The following is a 6,000-nucleotide window of genomic DNA, read 5'->3' as shown; positions in this document are numbered from 1 at the left end:
GAAGAGGATGGTACATGTCTGTGCCCTTGTTACTTTCGAGGCTCATGCCACACGGATGCTGCGAATCGAGGTGAAGCACCTTCTCCCTCCCTGGGTTGTGTGAGGATTAAATGGTTAACGGTGTACAGCCCTTAGGGCAGCGCCTGGTACCTGCTGGGCGCTGAGGGAGGCTTAGCCACGGGGATGCTGAGGATGCTGATGGCAGGGGCTGGGTTGGAAAGGGATCCCGGCGCCCCGTCTTCGTGGTGGCATGACGTAACCGCACCCACCGCAGTTCCGGTGGGTGAGCTGGCCAGAGGCTTTGTCAAAGGAGCCCAGCCCTTGCGCGGCGGATGGGGGTTGGTGGCACGCACAGAGATGCCAGTCAGCCCTTGATGGCCCGGACAGCAGCTGGGGGGGAGGAGGGGATTGACGAAGGCTGGAGTTTGCCAGTGTGGACCGAGAGCAGAGTGTGGCTTGGTCCAGGGAAGTTAAGCTGGTGAGACAGGGTGTGAGGACAGTGGGGGATGATGCTGTGGAGAAGTGGGGTCTCCACCCGAGGCATGATGGGAGGAGAGGCGGTAGGTCGGCTGGCCAGCCAGTTGCATCATCCCTGCCAGGAGCTTGCGATGCTCTGGTCTCCCTCTAGTGCTCCGGCCAAGACGCCAGACACGATTTGAAAACTCACCTGTTACACCTCCAGGTCAGCATCCCCACCCGGCCCCCGACAGCCCCTCCCAGGTGCGAGGAGCCCACCCAACCTTTGTTCATCCGCGACCACGCGTTTGTGCTGTTGGCCTCGCAGGTGGGGGCCGGAGATTTCATGATTTCACTTAAAAGGTGTCAGAGTTGGGGAGAGCCCGGCGTAGGGTCATCTGGCAAGTTTGGGTCTGTGAGGGCCTCGGGGCTGGGCGCCGTGGGCTCCCTCGCCCCTGCGGGGTCGCCCAGGTGCGCGGGGCCTTCGCAGGGGGAGGGGGCGCCGCGTCTGAGCCCGGGTGTCGGTCCCCCACCTCTCCATCTAGTGCACCGTGTGTCAGCGGTGATGTCACAGCCCGGCCCCTGCCCCCTCCGGCCCCAGCCCCATCCCCCGGCGGCCGCGACGCCCGTCCCTCTCCCCGCGCGACAAACCAGCTGGCGGCTGCGGCTCGGGCGCCGCGCGCAGCCAACCAGCGCGGCGGGAGGGGCGCGGGGCGGGCCGGGCCGGGGGCGCGCAGCCCGTCACGCGGTGCCGCGGTCACAGCGCAGGGAGCAGCCGGGAGCGGCAGCAGCTCCGCGCTCGGGGACCCGCGCCCATGCCCGTGCACATGCCGGGCCGCCGCCAGTGACGCCGGAGAGGTAAGGCCGCCGCCCGCTGGGCCTCCCGCGCCGCGCCCAGCGTCCCGCACCTGCTGCCCCGCATGGCGCATCTGCATCGATGCGCCCCGGGGCGGAGAGCTCACGCCCGGCGCCGGCGTCCTTGTGGCGGCCAGAGGCGCTGGCGCTGCGCTGCCCCTTCCCTTCCCCCGACTCTCCCCCTTCCCCGCGGAGAACAATAGGGCAAATTCAGGGGGTTCTGCCCTTCATTCGCAGCCAGGCAGGGCCTTCTGGATAGGCCCCTTCGCTGCAGCCCCTACTGCGGCGGGACTCTCCGCTGGGATGGGCGGCGGTCGCTACCGGGAGGGCGCGCACCGTGGGCGGCATCTCCAGACATCTTCCCTCCCTCCCCCGCTATACCGGTCTCCTGGAAGGGAGCCACGGAGCAGGACGCGACCCGGGCTGCGCCTGGACCGGCGGGGGAGGGGATGGATGGAGAGAAGGGCAGAGAACGCGGATGGGGGAAGCAAGGAGGGGGAGCGACTGCAGCGGTGGGCCCGAGGGGAGGGCGCCCAGGGCGGCGGGGCGCAGGCAGCTGCCCTGGTCCCCTGGGTGGGGGGAGGGCAGATGCTGGAGCCGAGAGCAAAACAGGAGGGCGGGCGGGGCGGATGGGGGCTGCGGCAGGAAGGCCTGGCCGCCTGCTTCGTGCGCACATCGGGGGCTGCTCATCACCCTCCCCACCCCAGCCGCGTCCTCTTCTCAAGAGACCCCAGCTCCCTTCCAGAAAGACCCGACGCTTGGGAGGGGCTGCCAGCGGACCAGGCCTGCGTCTACGCAGCCAGCACCCCAGTAACAGGTGTGGCCTGGCGGCAGGCGGGGAGGGGGCTGCGGGGTCGCGACGTCTGGACTGGCGGCGCTCCCCAGGCGACCGGGCTCGGATGACAGGGAGGAACACTGCCGCGAAGACCCTCGCACTCCCCCTGTAAGCTTCTTCTCGCCTTAACTCCTCCCCAAACCAAGGGCGCAGCCCTCGCGCTCGGGAAGGGGCCGAAGCAGCAACCGGGCGGGGAGGGAGGGTCTGCAGTCGGCTCTGCGCTGGGTGGGCGGGGGGACAGCGGCCGCAGGGGAGGGAGGGGGAGGGGAAGGAGGGAATGCCAAGTCATGGGGCCTGCTGGGCGCGGGCGCGACGTCGCCCCGGCGCGGACCCGATGCGCGCCCACGTTCCCTGGAATAGGGACTCTCCCCCAGAGACCAGCGGACCCCTCCCGCAGCGGCCGCCCCCTCCAGGGGATGCTCGCATTGCTGGGATTAACGGCCATTTAGGGCGAGCGGATTGGATCTTGGGGTTGCAGAGAGTAGGAGGTGGGGAGAGGCCCTGCCGCTCAGGGCTGGCCACAACCTAACGCTGGGGACTCAGCGACACAGAGCGCCCGCTCCTGCAGAACGGTCACACCCCATCCACCTCTCTGCCCTGCTCTTGACGTGGCCAAGGAGGCTCTTCAGGGGCAACATGCCCATCCCAGTCGGTCTGAGGAGGCAGCTGCGGGTTTGAAGGGAAGCTCCGGGGTCCAGAGTGGGGGGTTGGGGCTGCACCTGCGGCGGCCATTTTGCAGGTGTGGTTGGCCACCTGCCTTAGCTGGGGTTGTGGGATGGGGGTAGTCGAGTGTGGAGCAGGTGTGGCAGCTGCAGAGGGGTGCAGTGTCTGCAGAGTAGGGTGAAGGAGGCTGCAGGGTCAGGTTTCAGCTCTGCACTTGGTTGGGGTCAAGATCCAGGGACCCTCTGGGGCTGATGGTCACAGGGAGGCCGCTGGCTGAGAAACTCAGGGTGGAGGGGCAGTCAGCCTCCACCTGGCGTTGAAGTCTGGGGAGGGTACTGGTCCAAGGTGGGGACCAGATGAACAGCTCCATCCCATGCTGTGCCCGGATCTGAAGACCGGCAGGTTGTGTCTGTGGGGTGTGATCCACAGGGCAGAAGAGGCTGGGACCAGGTGTGGAGTCAGGGCCCCCCAACTCCAGGGCTCCCACGGGGGAGCCATGTGAGGAGGTTCTGCCGGATGCCTGTTGTTGGCCCCCAACACTGGGTGCTTATCCCTACTGGGTGCCCCCTTTCCCACAAGCCTGCTGGAGTGCCCCATAGACTGCTCTTCCTGAGCCTCTGCTGGGCCAGCCACAGGCGGGTGGAGACGAGGATCTGCCCAAGCCCAGAGCTGGTGTGTAGCTGAGCTGGGGTCCACACCCAGATCCACTGGGCAGAGGGGGCCCAGCCACCCAGCCTTGTCCCCTTCAGTCCTCCCTGGTGTCACCGCTGCTGACCCAGGGCTGACCCTGTCCTTTGGAAGCGGAGCAGGGAGTCCTCTGGTGGGCTCTGTGGAGGGTGGGATGGGAGTGGGAGGGACAGACACAGTGGGAGATGGAGGTGGGGGTAGCACAGCCTCAGGGGAAGGCTTCTAGAAGGGTCGGGGGAGACTTTGTAGGCCCGCTCAGCTTGCACAGGTCAGCCAAGGTAGGTGAGCTGGGTGTGGGAGGGTGGGGGAGTGTTCTGGTGGGGTCCTGGTACCACAGGATTGGGGGCTGTGGAGGGGCTACCAGCATTGGGAACCACGCCCTGGCCTTTAGGATTGAATGACCAGGGCACATGCCCAGGCCTGCCAAGCCTTTCAGCCTGAGACCCTGTACTTCTGAGAGCTGGGAGGGGCCTGAGCTGCCACCCTTGGGGTGGAGAGTGGCTGGCCAGGGGTCACTCAGCAGCTAGTGACCCCCAGGATGACCCTAGGCCTTCTGCCCAGTCCCTGGTGTCCCCTAGATCACTGCCCCATTTAGTGTTCTTAAGCCCAAAGGACCAGGCTCACCTCCTCTCCCCGACCCAGGTGGCCGCAGAGGACCCTGTGTGCCACCTCCAACTGTCTCCCTCCCCTCCTTGGTACCCAGGAGCATCTCTGAGAATTCTGTTGGGTTGGACCATACCCTGCCCCAAAGCTCTGGGCTTGGTTGGGGTGCCCAGGGGCACTGCCAGGCTGAGGGACCTGCTCAGTACCCTGTCCCATCCCATTTGCTGAGGGGCCTCTGTCCATGTGGTGCTGCCCTCACAGGCAGGGCCCAGGGCAGGGGCAGGGGGCGGGATCATGGGCATGTGCTCGGCCTCCCCACCTGACCTAGCAGGTTTGCTGTGTGACTCCTGAGCACCACCAGGATCCTGGCTGCAGCCTGAGGACGCTGGCTGACCCCCAGCCCCCTCCAACACACAGTGCCCCCAACCCAGTGCCTCGGGGACCCAATGAAGGGGTTATTGTACTGGGGGCATTGGAAGGGTGGAGGGCACAGTCAAGGTCAGCAGTCAGCTGAAGCTGAGCCTCCTGACCCCTCTGGCTTCCTCCCCAGCCCCTTCTGCTGGCCTGGGTCCTCCCCATCCCAGCTCCCTCCCTAGCTTCCCCTGGCTTGCCCCGGAAGCCACGCCCCCCATAAATGCCACCCTGAGTGGCTGGACTCCCTCTGCCTCTTCTAAAGCCTGGTCAGCCTGGATTTACTCTCCTAATCCTGGCCTTGCGGTCTGCGCTGGCCAAGCTCTGCTCCCGCCCCTCCCTCCCCATGGAAACCTCTGCGGTGCCGAAGAGCCCAGGGCCCACCCTCGGCTCTGGTGCCAGGGCCAGCTAGGGTCCCCCGGAGGGCAAGTCAGGACCTGGCCCAGGCCTCCTGCTCTTACCCCTCACCCTTCCCCACATGGCCATCCCCGGTACACACACTCACACTCACATACTCTGACACAGTCTCACCCGCAGACACTCACATACTCTGACACAGTCTCACACACACACCATATACTCTTACACAGTCTCATACACACACTCACATGCTCTTACACAGTCACACTCACTTACTCTTACACAGTCTCTCTCTCACACACACACATCCCCTTTCGCACACTCACACCCCCACATTCACACACAGAGTCTCTGCGGTCCTCACTCATCCTTGTCCCTGTCCAGTCCTCCTTCTCCCTGGAGCACTCTGCTGCACCTCCATGTGAGGATCCTAGCCCCCCTCAAATGCTGCCACCACCCTGAAGCCTGCTGTAAGCACCCCCAAGGTGTCACGCCACCCCCACTGTAGGTTGGGGTCAGAGAGGAGGAGAGCGAACATTTATTGGGAGCAGACTGCATCGTACGCTTCACGTGCACCCCTCATCTGGTGCTCTGGAGACCCTGAGGAGGCAGGCGGTGTTGTGCCCATTTTTCTGAGGCTCCTGAGAAGGCGCATAGGACTGGGATTCTGTCCCCGCTTCCTGGCTCCAGAGCCCCTGCTCTTGTACGCTTTCTGCCCAGCTCTCCACCCCTCCCATCTACCTCGCCTCAACCCCCTCACCTCTTCTACCCCATGTGCTCCCCAGCCACTGCAGTGCCTCACACACATGGGCTCTCACATATGTGGGTTCTCACACATGGAGGGCTCTCACACACAGTGGGCTCTCACACACATGGGCTCACACACACAGTGGGCTCTCACACATGGGCTCACACACAGAGGGCTCTCACACACATGGGCTCTCACACACATGGGCTCTCACACACAGTGGGCTCTCACACATGGGCTCACACACAGAGGGCTCTCACACACATGGGCTCACACACACAGTGGGCTCTCACATATGGGCTCACACACAGAGGGCTCTCACACACATGGGCTCTCACATACATGGCTCTCACACACAGAGGGCTCTCACACACATGGGCTC

At 65.1% G+C, this 6,000-nt stretch overlaps 1 protein-coding gene across 49 annotated transcripts in view; it reads left to right on the top strand.

Moving 5' to 3' along the window:
* The first annotated feature begins 267 nt into the window (after window positions 1-267).
* The window catches only part of KIF1A (kinesin family member 1A), a 101,512-nt gene continuing 95,779 nt past the window's right edge, over window positions 268-6,000 (top strand). For 45 of the 49 annotated variants that reach the window (XM_023642768.2, XM_023642767.2, XM_070269683.1 and 42 more), the window contains exon 1: window positions 1,160-1,314. The gene's annotated coding sequence lies outside the window, so the exon portion shown is untranslated. Of the gene's footprint in view, window positions 683-1,155; window positions 1,315-1,771; window positions 2,255-6,000 lie in introns of those variants that run through there. The other 4 variants (XM_070269660.1, XM_070269649.1, XM_023642762.2 and 1 more) reach the window with 3 other exon arrangements.

Source organism: Equus caballus, chromosome 6 (assembly GCF_041296265.1).
Source record: "Equus caballus isolate H_3958 breed thoroughbred chromosome 6, TB-T2T, whole genome shotgun sequence".
NCBI lineage: Eukaryota > Metazoa > Chordata > Mammalia > Perissodactyla > Equidae > Equus > Equus caballus.
Note: the sequence above shows the minus strand (reverse complement) of the source record. Positions and strands in the feature narration are given on the sequence as shown.